Genomic DNA, 17,593 nt, shown 5'->3' with positions numbered 1-17,593 from the left:
AGATGAAGCATTTCTTACAGCATTATCACCCAAATGCAGATGCTACATTTTGGACGGCACTGAAAGGGTACTGCACCGAGGACACATAGGTCGGTCTGCGGGATCATCCCAGCAGGCCCTGAAATATGACATCCATACATATGCTTCCACTGGTGTTTCTGTATACAGAGAAGCTCTGGGAAGAACTGGTAACATTGGGATATTCCCATGGCAGGAGAAAGTACAAGCGCACTCTATGTTGTCTGTTTTGGAGACACTTCAAAATGACATAAAGAAGAATGCAGAGCTGAAAACCTATAGAAGCTTCATTTCCACTAGAGGAAGTGCCCTGTGCCCTTTCAGAATTGTGAGATTAGTGCAATAAAAATGAGGTTCTACTAACTGAAACAGTAAGGTGTGTTCATCCCAACAAAGGCAACACCAGGATTTAGAGTTATACCAGACAACAAACACAGGAACAGGGTATGGCATCAAGGTCTAGGGAAAATTGTCCTCACAGAAATACCATGGAATTGCATACACAAAAGAGTCTAAAGTTTGCACTTAACCAAGCCCTATAAATCTATATTAGATACATGATAGTACCTGAACTGTAGAGTAAAAGAAGTATAGTAAAAGAAACAGGAAGTACCATTTTCAGTTTCAAAGAGATGGAATGCCCAAAAAATAAGCTTTCAAACAACTAGACAGAAAAACGATACCAGAGCAAGCTCTGAAAATGGAGGTGAGGAAAACAATGATGAACCACAGTGCCTCAGAATCACAAAAGGCAGAACACCAGAAAAGGGGAAGAGAAACTCTAAAGAAGAACCCAATAGTATCAGAAAACTCAATGGATGAGATAAAAACTGGGCTAAAGTCAATCCTAAGCAGACTACATAATGAAGAGGGACTCGTGAATGACTGTGAGGACAGGGGAACAGAAATCCCTCCATCAGAAGAAGACACAGAAAAGCAAGTGCAAACCAACGCTAACATCACTGTTGAATCCTGGGTTAAGAAAAAGCAGGTAAGAATAGGACTCATAGGATTCCCAAATGGAAAAGAAAGAGATAAAATAATAAATTCTGAAAAGGAATTTGTAGAAAAGTCAGAATGAAACTTGCTGAGAGCCTAGAAAGTATCATCTATACGAATTCAGCAAGTACACAGCGTCCAAAAGAGGTGGAATACCAATAGACCAACAAGCAGCTGTAGAATTCAAATATACAAAGTTCATGATCATCCCAGTGATGTAAAATGCACCTCGAGGAAAGCAACTTAGTCACAACAGAACCTCCAGAGGGGATTCAGCTGATATCTCGGCAGAAATTTTCAGCACGGGAAGGAGTGCCAGGACATAGACCATATCCTGAATGAGAAAAAGCTGCAATCTAGGGTAGCCTATGCCAAATGACCGCCGTTTATAACAACGGCAGAGCTAGGGAATTTCACTGACCTGCAAACCTGAAAAGATTTCAGCAGTTTGAGACTGATCCTAAAACAAAAATTGAAAATCCTACCCTGAGAAGAAAAGTAGAACGATGAAATGGAAATAACAAAACCATTATTGCAAATGCAAGAAGAGCCTGAGTTGCAAAAAAGTAAGAAGAAGAAGGCAAGGAGGACATCATAATCCTAAAGATGGGAGAGGGTAGCAGGAAATCATAGGTGATTATAAGCAGTGTCTTAAGTGAATCAGCTTACATGACTATATGAAGCAAAAGGAGAGATGCATGGACTAATGTGTTTGCAAAACAAACAATCAGACAAACAAACACCAAAAGGTTACAGTTGGCTGACATATACCAAACAACCATGATTATTCAAGACAAAATACTCAAAGTGATGTCAAGGATCATTCAGCACGCATCGACCTATTATCGCTGTTAGCATGTACTCAACACACTTGTATTCAGAAAACAGACGCGTGCATTACTATTCATAGATACTAATTCAGAAGTGCATATCGTGAGCCAACGCAAATGACGGTTTTGAATAAGAGTGGTTCATAGAAATGGATATAGGCTCACAAGTCTTCCAACAGGAAGAACGAATGCCTAATTCTACCCTATGTAGAGAAGAAATGGCATAAGCCTATAACAAAGACAATTAGCTCTGCAAAACTGTACTAAGAGCAAAAGAGACAGACAGGAAAGTGCACGTTGGGATTGGTTTCATTTCTAGGAATTTCAGCCCCCATGAAACAAATGGATCCATATTCTGAGAGTGTGGGTGATTCAGCAGAAAGCAACAGACGGATATGTAATCTGGGTGAATGGATATTACACAAGCATGAGTTTCCTTGAGTGGGTCTCTGTGAAGTGTGAACTGTTATAAAGTTTAAATAGGTGTGAATCCATAAACTGAACATGGACACTCTTCCCTCCGTTTGTACTGTGTATACAGATCTGAACAAAAGGAAAGAGGGAAGAGAAAAGCACCATGGGACCCTTGTGGATAGAATCACATTTCCCTTAGGAAACTCTCGTCTAATGCAGCATCACCCCCAACACGGACTTGATGCATCAACCACTGGGGATGGCAGTTACCGGTTGGATTCCAGGTGGAATGTTGCTGTGCACCACGAGGCTTGTTGTGGCTGGTGGATCCAAGGTAACTGGGCAGAATTCTGTGGGTGGATCAGTTTGATGGTGGGTCTGCTTCCCTATGTGGGGATTGGCTTAGGTCTTTTGTTCGGGAACCTGAGTAAGTTCGAGATACTGCTGCTGCCCAAAGACCTGAGTTCATGGGTCAGTTTCCAGAATCTGAAAGGGCAGACAGTGGAAGATCTGCCTGTCATCAGCTTACTGGTGAGGCTCCGAGGTATTTTCAGACTTCCCAAATCATGTTGACGTCGACTTTATGGGAGACACGAAGAGAAGCTGGCAGAAAACCTGGCTGCATGGATTGAGGAGATGTGCGAACACATTGATGAGAGTTGTTCTGCTACAGTGGAGAATATCGGCATGGAGACATCTCTAGAGCATACCAGGCTCTAAAGACATTCATGAGACCTTCTGAACCTCGCTGATACTGGCAGAAACATATGGAGAGTCAACGTGCACTTGAGAAAGTTACTCAATTCTCTGTTCCAAGAACGGGTCCAAGATTCCTGACGTCTAAAAGAGAAGAGATGGCAGAGATGATAAAAGCGCTCATGTTCTTGGAAGGGGTCGTGAGAATCCACACATCCCAAGGGGCATTTACGAATCATTCAGACCGAAATGCACCAAGCCCAGGTAAGCCTATTCCCAGGTTTGTGCCTAGCTATCAATCACATGCTCTTCCCTCCACTCCACTCAGGCATCCATTTCAAAGGATCAGAACCTGAGCTGCAATGAATCCAGTAGGAGGAGAACAAGCCCCTACTAGAATCAGAGTTCCTCCTCCTTCACACTCGGTGAACAACTGTGAACTCCTTAAAGGTCAAATACTCTCGAATAAAATAGATAGGAATTGAATACTTAGCTCACACAAACAAATGATGACCTTCCCCTAGATTCAGGAAATCCTGGGGTTATGTATTCTTTGGGCTGAAAGGAGTGTGGGAAGTGAGGGGAAACTTTGAATGAAATTGAATTTGTATTAGGCCTCAGTTTTTCAAGACAATACAGGAAAATATTAGAAGTCAGATAGTGAACTGAACTGTAAAATTCGCCAAACACATTAAAGACACAAGTTATCTGGACAGTCATTCACTTACATCAAGCCCCGGGTGCATTATATCTTGGAGGTGCAGACTTGGTTGTGTGAAATTGCTTTACCCAACATGATCGGATGATTAAGCCTTCTCAGCACTGATAGAAGAGCACCTGGTTGTCAATAGCCTAGCATAGCTGCAACAGGTTTCTCATAGTTAAATGCCTCTAGGTGCTTTTGGAATCAAGCCTAAAAGTATATATTCTGCTTAGATTTTCTTGTATATTCCTAGAGAGGAATGTTACACCTTGAAATGCCAACATTGCCTAGTATGTGTCATTGGGATTAAAGGGCACCAGTTTCACAAGGGAAACCCAGGATGGGGGTTAATTCATGGTTCAATAAGTATTTCATTGTTCCTTTTGATGTTGGAGGCTTCAAGAGAAAACTGTTGGCATGTCCCCTTCAAAGTTTTGGACTGCTATTTTTTATTGAGACTGTCTGTTTTTTTCTTAGAGCTGACAAAATCTTATTGAAATTGACAACTCTTGCTTCTAGGTTGATTTGGTAATTTTCAAAAACTAACTTCACTTTCATATAAATCCCAAAACATGTAAATCGATACTGTTAACTTTCCTAAAGGCTGCAACTGCCTTGTCAACATAAGGTCAAAGCTGGAGTCTTCGGACAAACACTCCGACGATGGCTGTAAAAAAACAGAGTGAAACAAATATCCAATTTCTGTGAATTTTATGTGGAATGTGTTGATTTATCAATGCCCAGTAGGAAGAGAACCAGTGCAAACTGCTCTCACTAGCTACCATACACAAAATATTGTAAACAACCACTCACCCAGCCCTTGGAAAGGGCACTTTCCTAAGAGTGGTCTGTTACTTCCAAAGACAGTATGAGGCCTCAGAAAACCTGGTAGCAGGAAAAGGCAAAGTAGAGAATGGAAACCAGTGCAGGATCAGACCTCTGGTAATGGAGCATCAAAGGTGAAACTCTATTTTACTTGGAAGCACACTCTCAAGCGGGCAGCAGGCATGGGATTGAAGGTGATGCGCTGAGTGTTAGCAGAGAGAACAGCAGATGCTTGGCTGAGAGAACTCAAAGAAATCAGCTCAAAATATCCCCACAATTGAATCTGAGACCAAGATCCGAGCTGCCAAATCTGAGCTAGCAGAGGCAGCGGAAAAACAGGGGTAGGGCTACGGATGATGGCTCTCGCAGTACTCAGGGTTCTAGAGTGCGTTGTGGGTTTTGGTGGGTACTTTCAAGAGAGCAAAGAGAACTGTGACCTCAGTGAGACAGCAACCGCACTGGCGCGTGAGGTTGAGTTTATTGATATGTCCTATGGCCACATCAACTGCATCTTCAGGACCAGGGTCCAATTTGACGTTTTGCCATTAGAGCACGTGTGGGGCTCAATCAGAGTTATCATGCATCTGGACTGAGGGTTCCTGGGGGCTTTCGGTTTGAAATCAGTATTAAAAGATTTAGGATCTGCTACATTCATAACCTGGATTGGGATTACAGTCTGGTTTGAGGCAGAGGATGCGGAACAGCTCTGTGGTTGCCTTCGTGTACCCATTACTCAAGAATGAGAGAACTAGGAAGAGTGGTCAAAGTCCACAGCATGAGAAGATGAAGCATTTCTTACAGCATTATCACCCAAATGCAGATGCTACATATTGGACGGCACTGACAGAGTACTGCACCGAGGACACATAGGTCGGTCTGCGGGATCATCCCAGCAGGCCCTGAAATATGACATCCATACATATGCTTCCACTGGTGTTTCTCTAGACAGAGAAGCTCTGGGAAGAACTGGTAACATTGGGACATTCCCATGGCAGTAGAAAGTACAAGCGCACTCTATGTTGGCTGTTTTGGAGACACTTCAAAATGACATACAGAAGAATGCAGAGCTGAAAACCTATAGAAGCTTCATTTCCACTAGAGGAAGTGCCCTGTGCCCTTTCAGAATTGTGAGATAAGTGTAATAAAATGAGGTTCAACTAACTGAAACAGTATGGTGTGTTCATCCCAACAAATGCAACACCATCAATTAGAGATATACAAGAAAACACATACAGGAACAGGACATGGCGTCAATGTCTTGGGAAAATTGTCCTCACAGAAATATCATGGAATTGCGTACAGCAAAGATTCTAAAGTTTTCACTTAACCAAGCCTTATAAGTCTATATTAGATACCTGATTTTACTTGACCAATAGAGAAAAAGAAGTATAGTAAAAGAAAAGGAAGTACCATTTCAGTTCCAAAGATATTGAAGTCCCAAACTATAAGCTTTCAAGCAACTAGATGCAAAACTCTACCAGAGCAAGCATTGAAAACGGAGGTGAGAAAAACACTGTAGAACAACAGAGTCTCAGAATCACAAAAGGCAGAATACCAGAAAAGGGGAAGGGAAACTCTAGAGAAGACCCAAATAATATCAGAAAACTCAATGGATGAGATAATAACTGTGCTTAAGTCAGTCCTAAGCAGACTAGATAATGCAGAGTGACTCGTGAATGACTGTGAGGACAGGGGAACAGAAATCCCTCCATCAAAAAAAGACAGAGAAAAGCAAGGGCAAACCAACGCTAACATCACTGTTGAATCCTGGGTTAAGAAAAAGCAGGTAAGAATAGGACTCATAGGATTCCCAAATGGAAAAGAAAAAGATAAATTATAAATTCTGAAAAGGAATTTGTAGAAAAATCAGAATGAAACTTGCTGAGAGCCAAGAAAGTATCATCTATACGAATTCAGGAAGCACACAATGTCCAAAAGAGGTGGAATACAAATAGACCAACAAGCTGCTGTAGAATTCAAGTAAACAAAGTTCATGATCATCCCAGTGATGTAAAATGCACCTTGAGGAAAGCAACTTAGTCACAACAGAACCTCCAGATGGGTTTCAGCTGATATCTCGGCAGAAATTTTGCAGCACGGGGAGGAGTGCCAGGACATAGACCATAACCTGAATGAGAAAAAGCTGCAATCTAGGGTAGCCTATGCCAAATGACCGCCGTTTATAACAACGGTAGAGCTAGGCAAATTCACTGACAGGCCAACATTAAAAGAATTCAGCAGTTTGAGACTGATCCTAAAACAAAAATTGAGAATCCTACCCTGAAAAGAAAAGTAGCAAGATGAAACGGAAATAACAAAACCATTATTGCAAATGCAAGAAGAGCCTGAGTTGCAAAGAAGTAAGAAGAAAAAGGCAAGGAGGACATCAAAATCCTAAAGATGGGAGAGGGTAGCAGGAAAACATAGGTGATTTTAAGCAGTGTCTTAAGTGAATCAGCTTACATGACTATCTGAAGCAAAAGGAGAGATGCATGGCTTAATGTGTTTGCAAAACAAACAATCAGACAAACAAACAAACACCAATAGGTTACAGTTGGCTGACATATACCAAACAACCATGATTATTCAAGACAAAATACTCAAAGTGATGTCTAGGATCATTCAGCACGCATCGACCTATTATCGCTGTTAGCATGTACTCAACACACTTGTATTCAGAAAACAGACGCGTGCATTACTATTCATAGATACTGATCCAGAAGTGCATATCGTGAGCCAACACAAATGACGGTTTTGAATAAGAGTGTGTCATAGAACGGTATATAGACTTACAAGTCTTCCAACAGAATGAACAAATGCCTTATTCTACCCTACGTATAGAAGAAATGGCATAAGCCTATAACAAAGACAAGTAGCTCTGCAAAACTGTACTAAGAGCAAAAGAGACAGACAGGAAAGTGCACGTTGGGATTCGTTTCTTTTCTAGGAATTTCAGCACCCATGAAACAAATGGATCCATATTCTGATAGTGTGGGTGTTTCAGCAGATAGGAACAGATGGATATGTAATCTGGGTGAATGGATATTACACAAACATGAGTTTCCTTGAGTGGGTTTCTGTGTACTGTGAATTGTTAGAAACTATAAATAGGTGTGAATCCATAAACTGATCATGGACACTCTTCCCTCCGTTTGCACTGTTTATACAGAACTGAACGAAACAAAAGTGGGAAGAGAAAAGGACCATGGGACCCTTGTGGATAGAATCACATTTCCCTTAGGAAACTCTCGTCTAATGCAGCATCACCCCCAACAATGACTTGATGCATCAACCACTGGGGATGGCAGTTACCGGATGGATTCCAAGTGGAATGTTGGTGTGTACCACGAAGCTTGTTGCGGCTGGTGGATTAAAGGTAACTGGGCAGAATTCTGTGGGTGGATCAGTTTGATGGTGGTTCTGCTGCCCTATGTGGAGATTGGCTTAGGTTTTTGTTCGGGAAGCTGAGTAAGTTCGAGAAACTCTTGCTGCCCAAAGACCTGAGTTCATGGGTCAGTTTCCAGAATCTGAAAGGGCAGACAGTGGAAGATCTGCCTGTCATCAGCTTACTGTTGAGGCTCCGATGTATTTTCAGACTTGCCCAGTCCTGTTGACGTCGACTTTATGGGAGACACGAAGAGAAGCTGGCAGAAAAAATGGCTACATAGATTGAGGAGATGTGCGAACACATTGATGAGAGTTGTTCTGCTACAGTGGAGAATATCGGCATGGAGACATCTCTAGAGCATACCAGGCTCGAAAGACATTCATGAGACCTACTTAACCTCGGTGATACTGGCAGAAACATACGGAGAATCAACGTGCCCTTGAGAAAGTTACTCGATTCTCTGCTCCAAGAACGGGTCCAAAATTCCTGACGTCTAAAAGAGAAGAAATGGCAGAGATGATAAAAGCGCTCATGTTCTTGGAAGAGGTCGTGAGAATCCACACATCCCAAGGGGCATTTACGAATCATTCAGAACAAAATGCACCAAGCCCAGGTAAGCCTATTCCCAGGTTTGTGCCTAGCTATCAATCACATGCTCTTCCCTCCACTCCACTCAGGCATCCATTTCAAATCATCAGAACCTGAGCTGCAATGAATCCAGAAGGAGGAGAACAAGCCCCTACTAGAATCAGAGTTCCTCCTCCTTCACACCTGGTGAACAACAGTGAAAACCTAAAAGGTCAAATTCTCTCGACTATAATATATAGGAATTGAATACTTAGCTCACACAAAGAAATGATGACCTTCCCCTAGATTCAGGAAATGTTGGGGTTATGTATTCTTTGGCTGTAAGTAGTGTGGGAAGTGAGGGGAATCTTTGAATGAACTTGAATATGTATTAGGCCTCAGATATTCAAGACAGTACAGGAAAATATTAGAAGTCAGATACTGAACTGAACTGTAAAATTCGCCAAACACATTAAAGACACAGGTTATGTGGACAGTCATTCACTTCCGTCAAGCCCCGGGTGCACTATATCTTGGATGTGCAGTCTTGGTTGTGTTAAATTGCTTTCCCCAACATGATCGGATGATTAAGACTTCTCAGCACTGATAGAAGAGCACCTTGTTCTCAATAGCCTAGCATAGCTGCAGCAGGTTTCTCATAGTTAAATGTCTCTAGGTGCTTTTGGAATCAAGCCTAAATTTATATATTCTGTTTAGATTTTCTTGTATATACCTAGAGAGGAATGTTACCCCTTGAATTGCCAACATTGCCTAGTATGTGTCATTGGGAGTATAGGGCACCAGGTTCACAAGGGAAAACCCAGGTTGGGGGTTATATCATGGTTCCAATAGGTATTTCATGGTTCCTTTTGTTGTTGGAGGCTTCAAGAGAAAAGAGTTGGCATGTCCCATTCAAACTTTTGGACTGCTATTTTACATTGAGACTGTCTGGTTTTTCCTTAGAGCTGACAAAATCTTACAGAAATTGTCAAGTCTGGCTTCTAGGTTGATTTAGTAATTTTCAAAAACTAACTTCACTTTCATATAAATCCCAAAACACGTAAAACGATACTATTAACCTTCTTAAAGACTGCAACTGCTTTATCAACATAATGTCAAAGCTGGGGTCTTCGGACAATCCCTCCGACCATGGCTGTAAAGAAAATGGAGCGAAACAAATATCAAATTTCTGTGAATTATTTGTGAAAAGTGTTGATTTGTCGGTGCCCAGTAGGAAGAGAACCAGTGAAAACTGCTCTCACTAGCTACCATACACAAAAAATTGTAAACACACACTCACCCAGCCCTTGGCACAAGACACATGCCTAAGAGTGGTCTGTTACTTCCAAAGACAGGATGAGGCCTCAGAAAAACCGGAAGCAGGAAAAGGCAAAGTAGACAATGGAAACCAGTGCAGGATCTGACCTCTGGTAATGGAGCATCAAAGGAGAAACTCTGTTTTACTTGGAAGCACACTCTCAAGCCGGCAGCAGGCATGGGATTGAAGGTGATGCGCTGAGTGTTAGCAGAGTGCACAGCAGATTCTTGGCTGACAGACCTCAAAAAATCAGCTCAAAATATCCCCACAATTGAATCTGAGACCAAGATCCGAGCTGCCAAATCTGAGCTAGCAGAGGCAGCGGAAAAAGAGGGGTAGGGCTACGGATGATGGCTCTCGCAGAACTCAGGGTTCTAGAGTGCGTTGTGGGTTTTGGTGGGTACTTTCTAGAGAGCAAAGAGAACTGTGACCTCAGTGAGACAGCAAACGCACTGGCGCATGAGGTTGAGTTGATCGATATGTCCTATGGCCACATCCACTGCATCTGCAGGACCAGGGTCCAATTTGACATTTTGACAATAGAGCACGTGTGGGGCTCAATCAGAGGTATCATGCATCTGGACTGTGTGTTCCAGGGGGCGTTGGGTTTGAAATCAGTATTAAAAGATTTAGGATCTTCTATATTCATAACCTGGATTTGGATTACAGTCTGGTTTGAGGCAGAGGATGCGGAACAGCTTTGTGGTTGCCTTCGTGAACCCATTACTCAAGAATGAGAAAACTAGGAATAGTGGTCAAAGTCCACAGCATGAGAAGATGAAGCATTTCTTACAGCATTATCACCCAAATGCAGATGCTACATTTTGGATGGCACTGACAGGGTACTGCACCGAGGACACATAAGTCGGTCTGCGGGATCATCCCAGCAGGCCCTGAAGTATGACATCCATACATATGCTTCCACTGGTGTTTCTCTAGACAGAGAAGCTCTGGGAAGAACTGGTAACATTGGGACATTCCCATGGCAGTAGAAAGTACAAGCGCACTCTATGTTGGCTGTTTTGGAGACACTTCAAAATGACATACAGAAGAATGCAGAGCTGAAAACCTATAGAAGCTTCATTTCCACTAGAGGAAGTGCCCTGTGCCCTTTCAGAATTGTGAGATAAGTGTAATAAAATGAGGTTCTACTAACTGAAACAGTATGGTGTGTTCATCCCAACAAATGCAACACCATCAATTAGAGATATACAAGAAAACACATACAGGAACAGGACATGGCGTCAATGTCTTGGGAAAATTGTCCTCACAGAAATATCATGGAATTGCGTACAGCAAAGATTCTAAAGTTTTCACTTAACCAAGCCTTATAAGTCTATATTAGATACCTGATTTTACTTGACCAATAGAGAAAAAGAAGTATAGTAAAAGAAAAAGGAAGTACCATTTCAGTTCCAAAGATATTGAAGTCCCAAACTATAAGCTTTCAAGCAACTAGATGCAAAACTCTACCAGAGCAAGCATTGAAAACGGAGGTGAGAAAAACACTGTAGAACAACAGAGTCTCAGAATCACAAAAGGCAGAATACCAGAAAAGGGGAAGGGAAACTCTAGAGAAGACCCAAATAATATCAGAAAACTCAATGGATGAGATAATAACTGTGCTTAAGTCAGTCCTAAGCAGACTAGATAATGCAGAGTGACTCGTGAATGACTGTGAAAACACGGGAAAAGAAATCCCTCGATCAGAAAAAGACATGGAAAAGCAAGTGCAAACAAACGCAAACATCACTGTTGAAACCTGGTGTAAGACAAAGCATGAAAGAATAGGATTCATAAGTGTCCCAAAATGAAAAGCAAGAAATACAATAAAAAATTCTGAAAAGGTGTATGTAGAAGAATCACAATGAAACATGGTGAAAGCCAAGAAAGGATCATCTATACGAATTCAGGAAGTACACAGCGTCCAAAGGAGGTGAAATCCCAATACACCAACAAGCAGCTGTAGAATTCAAATAAACAAAGTTCATGATCATCCCAGTGATCTAAAATGCACCCCGAGGAAAGCAACTTATTCACAATAGAACCTCCAGTGGGGTTTCAGCTCATATCTCGGCAGAAATTTTGCAGGACAGGGAGGAGTGCCAGGACATAGGCCGTACCTTCAATGAGAAAAAGCTGCAATCTAGGGTAGCCAATGCCAAATGACTGCCGTTTCTAAGAACGGCAGATCTAGGGAATTTCACTGACCAGCAAATCTTAAAAGAATTCAGCAGTTTGAATCTGATCCTAAAACACCAGTTGAGAATCCTTCCCTGAGTAGAAAAGTAGCAAGATGAAATGGAAATAAGAAAACCACTATTGGAAATGCAAGAAGAGCATGAGTTGCAATGAAGAAACAAGAAGAATGCAAGGAGGACATCAAAATCCTAAAGATGGGAGACGGTAGCTGGAAATCAAAGTTGATTTTAAGCACTATCTTAAATGAATCAGCTTATATGGTTGTCTGTCTGAAGCAAAAGGAGAGATGCATGGCCTAATGTGTTTGCAAAACAAACAAACAATCAAACAAACAAACAAACACCAAAAGGTTACAGTTGGCTGACATATACCAAAGAACCATGATTATTCGATACAAATTACACAAAGTGATGTCAAGGATCATTCAGCACGCATCGACCCAGTATGGTGGCTATCATGTACTCAACACACTTGTATTCAGAAAACAGATGCGTGCATTCATATTCATAAAATTTGATTCATAATTGCATATCGTGACCCAAACCAAATGACGGTTTTGAATATGATTGGTTCATAGAACGTGATATAGACTTACAAGTCTTCCAACAGAATGAACGAATGTCATATTCTACCCTACGTAGAGAAGAAATGGCATAAGCCTATAGCAAAGAAAAGTAGCTCTGCCAAGCTGTACTAAGAGCAATAGAGAAAGACTTGAAAGGGCATATTGGGATTGGTTTCACTTCGAGGAATTTCAGCCCCCATGAAACAAATGGATCCATGTTCTGAGAGTGTGGATGTTTCAGCAGAAAGCAACAGACGGATATGTATTCTGGGTGAATGGACATTACACAAACATGACTTTATTTAGTGGGTCTCCGTGTACTGTGAACTGTTAGAAAGTATCAAGACGTGTGAAAACATAAACTAAAAATGGACACACTTCCCTCCGTTTGTACTGTGTATACAGTCTGGACCAAAGGAAAGCGGGAAGAAAAAAGGACGATTGGACGCCAGTGGATTGAATCACATTTCCCTTAGGAACCTCTAGTCTAATGCAGCCCCTCCCCCAACACTGAAAAAATGCAGCAACCATTGGGGATGGCAGTTACCGGATGGAATTCCAGATGGAATGTTGCTGTGTACCGCGAGGCTTGTTGTGGCTGGTGGAACCAAGGTACCTGGGCAGAATTCTATGGGTGGATCAGTGTGATGGAGGGTCTGCCGCCCTCTGTGGAGCTTGGCTTTGGTCTTTTGCTCGGGAAGCTGTGCAAGTTCGAGTTACTGCTTCTGCACAAAGACCTGAGTTCACGGGTCAGTTTCCAGAATCTGAAAGGCAGACAGTGGAAGATCTGCCTGTCATCAGCTTACTGGTGAGGCTCAGAGTTACTTCCAGACTTGCCCAGTCCTGTTGACGTCGACTTTATGGGAGACACGAAGAGAAGCTGGCAGAAAAGCTGGCTGGACGGATTGAGCTGAGATGCGAACATATTGATGAGAGTTGTTCTGCTACAATGGAGAATACCGGCATGGAGGCTTCTCTAGAGAATTCCAGGCTTGAAATTCTTTCATGAGACCTACTGAACCTCGGTGATACTGGTAGAAATATAAGGAGTGTCAACGTGCACTTGAGAAAGTTACTCAATTCCCTGCTTCAAGAACGGGTCCAAGATTCCTGACGTCTATAAGAGAAGAGATGGCAGAGATGATAAAAGCGCTCATGTTCTTGGAAGAGGTCATGAGAATCCACAGGTCCCAAGGGGCATTTACAAACCATTCAGACCAAAATGCACCAAGCCCAGGTAAGCCTTTTCCCAGGTTTGGGCATAGATATCAGGCACTTGCAATTCCCACCCCTCCACTCAGTCATCTATTTTAAAGAATCAGATCCTGAGCTGCAATGAAGCCAGTAGGAGAAGAGCAAGCCCCTCCTAGAATCAGAGTTCCTCCAACTTCACACTCTGTGAAGAATGGTGAATTCCTTAAAGGTCAAATACTCTCAACTAAAATAGATAGGAATTTAATACTCAGCTCACACAAAGAAATGATGACCTTCCCGTAGATTCAGCAAATGCTGTGGTTAAGTCTTTTTCGGGTGAAGGGAGTGTGGTAGGTGAGGGGAATCTTTGACTGAACTTGAATATGTATTAGGCCTCAGTATTTCAAGGCAGTATAGTCAAATATTATGTCAGATAGTGAACTGAACTGTAAAAGTCGTGAAAGACATTAAAGACACAGGTTATGTGGGGCGTCTTTCCCTTCAGACAAGCCCCGGGTGCACGATATCATGGTGGTGCACACTTGGTTGTGTGAAATTTATTTACCCAATATGATCAGATGATTAAGCGTTCTCATCAATGATAGAAGAACACCTGGTTCTCAATTGCCTAGCATAGCTGCAGCAGGGTTCTCATAGCTAAAATGCCTCTAGGTGCTTTGGAATCAAGCCTAAATGTATAATTTTGTTTGGTTTTTCTTGTATTTTCCTAAAGAGGAATGTTACACATTGAAATGCCAACATTGGCCAGTATGTGTCATTGTGAGTAAAGGGAACCACATGCACAAGGGAAACCCAGGTTCTCGGTTATTTCGTGATTCCAATAGGTACTTCATGGTTCTGGTTGGTGTTGGAGGCTTCAACAGTAAAGAGTTGACATATCACCTTCAACATATTGGACAGCGATTTTACTTTATAACCGTCTATATTTTTCTTATAGTTGACATAATGTTACAAAATTGACAGGTCTGGCATCTAGGTGGATTTGGTATGTTTCAAAATCTACCTTCATTTTCTTATAAATCCCAAAACATGTAAATCAATTCTATTAACCTTCTTAAAAACTGCAACTGAGTTATCAACACAATGTGAAAATTGGAGGCTAAGGACAAACCCTCCCACCATGGCTGCATATTAAACAGAGCTAAACAAACATCATAATTCTGTGAATTATATCTGTAAAGTGTTGTTTTATCGATGCCCAGTTGGCAGAGAACCAGTGCAACCTGCGCTCACTCCCACCCATGTACACAGCAATGTAAACATCCACTCACCCAGCCCTTGGCACAGGACACTTTCCGAAGTGTGGTCTGTTACTTCCAAAGACAGGATGAGGCCTCAGAAAACCTGGAAGCAGGAGAAGGCAAAGTAGAGAATGGAAATCTGTGCAGGATCTGACCTCTGCTGATGGAGCAGCAAAGGTGAAACTCTGTTTTACTTGGATGCACACTCTCAAGCGGACAGCACACATAGGATTGTAGATAATGCGCTGAGTGTTAGAAGAGTGCACAGCAGATGCTTGGCTGACATAACTCCTAGAAATCAGCACAAAATATCCCCACAATTGATTCTGAGACAAAGATCCGATCTGCCAAATTTGAGCCAGCAGAGGCAGCGGAAAATAAGGTATAGAGCTACAGATAATGGCACACGCTGAGTCTCAGGGATCTGGAGTGCATTGTGGGTTGTGGTGGGTTCTATCAAGAGAGCAAACCGACCTGTTACCCCATTAAGAAAGCAACCACTTTGGCGTGTGAGGTTGAGTTTTTCGATATGTGCCATGGCCACATCCACTACATCTTGCAGGCCCAGGATCAATTTGGCATTTTGCCAATAGAGCACATGTGGGGCTCAATCAGAGATGTCGTGCATCTGGTCTGAGGGATTCAGTGGCCCTTGGGTTTGAAATCAGTATTAAAAGCTTTAGGATCTGCTACAGTCATAACATGGACAGGGATTATGGATTGGTTTGAGGAAGAGAATTCGGTACAGCTCTGTGGTTGCATTTGTGCACCCATGACCCAAGGATGAGGGATCAAGGAAGAGTGGTCAAAGTCCACAACGTGAGAATTTGAAGCATTTCCTTCAGCATTATCTCCCAAATGCAGATGCTACATTTTGGATGGCACTGACATGGTACTGCCCAGAAGACACAAAGATCGGTCTGTGGGATCATTCCAGCAGGCCCTGATGTATGACATCCATACATATGTTTCCACTGGTGTTTCTGTAGACAGAGGAGCTCTGGGAAGAACTGGTAACGTTAGAACATTCCCATGGCAATAGAAAGCACAAGCGCACTCTCAGTTTGCTGTTTTGGAAAGACTCCAATATGACATACAGCAGAATGCCGAGCTGAAAACCTTTAAGCTTCATTTCCAGAACAGGAAGTGTACTCTGCACTTTCAGAATTGTGAGGTAAGTGCAATAAAACGAAGTTTTACTAATTGAAAAAATATTGTGTGTTCATCACAACAAAGGCAACAGCAGCAATTAGAGGTATACCAGACAACACACACAGGAACAGGACATGGCATCAATGCCTAGGGAAAATTGTCCTCACAGAAATATCATGGAACTTTGTACACCGAATGGTCTAAAATTTTCACTTAACAAAGCCCTATAAATCTATATTAAATACCTGATATTACTTGACCAGTAGAGATAAAGAAGTATAGTAAAAGAAACAGGAAGTACCATTTTCAGTTCCAAAGAGTTTGAAGGCCCAAAAAATAAGCTTTCAAACATCTAGACTGCAAAACGCTACCAGAGCATGTATTGAAAATGGAGGTGAGGAAAACATGAAGTACAACAGTGTCTCAGAATCACAAAAGGTAGTTATCCAGGAAAGGGGAAGAGAAACTCTAAAAAAGAGCCAAATAATATCAGGAAACTCAAGGATGAGATAATATCAGTGCTAAAGTCAGTCCAAAGCAGACTTGATAATGCAGACGGACTCGTGAAAGACTGTGAAGACAGGGGAACAGAAATCCTTCGATCAGAAGAAGACATAGAAAAAGAAGTGCAACCCAATGCAAACATTGCTGTTGAAGCCTGGGGTAAGACAAAGCATGAAAGAGTAAGATTCTTAAGAGTCCCAGATGGAAAAGCAAGATTAACAAAAAAAGTCTGAAAAGATATTTGTAGAAAAATCAGACTGTAACTTGCTGAAACACAAGAAAGAATGAGGTATACGAAATCAGAAAGTACACATACCAAAGTAGTTGGAAACCCAATACACCTACATTCAGCAGTATTATTCAAATCAACAAAGTTCATGATCAACCGAGTGATTTTAAATGCATCTAGAGGAAAACAACTTAGTCACAACACTACCTCCAGAGGGGTTTCAGCTTATATTTCGAGAGGAATATTGCAGGATAGAAGGAGTGACAGGACATAGACCAAATCCTGAATAAGAAAAAGCTGCAATCTATGGTAGCCTATGCTACAAGACTGCCATTCCTATTAAAGGCAGATCTAGATCATTTCACAGACCGGCAAAACTTAGAAGAATTCAGCAGTTAGGAACTTATCCTTAAAGGAAGATTGAGAATTCCACCCTGAATCAAAAAGTAGCAAGTAGAAATGTAAATAAGAAAACCATTATTGGAAATGCAAGAAGAGCAATGAGTTGCAAAGAATAAACAAGAAGGCAATGAGGAAATCAAAATCCTGAAGTTGGAAGTGGGGAGCAGGAAATCATAGGTGATTTTCAGCACTATACTAAGTAAATCAGCTTACATAACTCTGAAGCAAACGGAGAGATTCATGGCGTAATGTGTTTGCAAAACAAACAACAAGCAAACAATCAAACAAATAAACACAAAAAGTGTATGGTTGGCTGACATCTATC

At 41.8% G+C, this 17,593-nt stretch overlaps 1 long non-coding RNA gene across 1 annotated transcript; it reads right to left on the bottom strand.

Annotated features, from left to right (window-relative positions):
- Positions 1–3,032: 3,032 nt before the first annotated feature.
- Positions 3,033–13,665, bottom strand: LOC135320720 (uncharacterized). The gene is made up of 3 exons (XR_010379984.1): positions 13,073–13,665; positions 7,798–8,366; positions 3,033–3,101 (listed from the first exon to the last, which is right to left on the bottom strand). It is a non-coding gene; the product is annotated as an uncharacterized LOC135320720 (long non-coding RNA).
- Positions 13,666–17,593: the final 3,928 nt, after the last annotated feature.

The sequence above is a fragment of the Camelus dromedarius genome, unplaced genomic scaffold (assembly GCF_036321535.1).
Source record: "Camelus dromedarius isolate mCamDro1 unplaced genomic scaffold, mCamDro1.pat HAP1_SCAFFOLD_114, whole genome shotgun sequence".
In the NCBI taxonomy this organism is placed as follows: domain Eukaryota; kingdom Metazoa; phylum Chordata; class Mammalia; order Artiodactyla; family Camelidae; genus Camelus; species Camelus dromedarius.
This window is presented reverse-complemented; position numbering and strand designations above follow the sequence as displayed.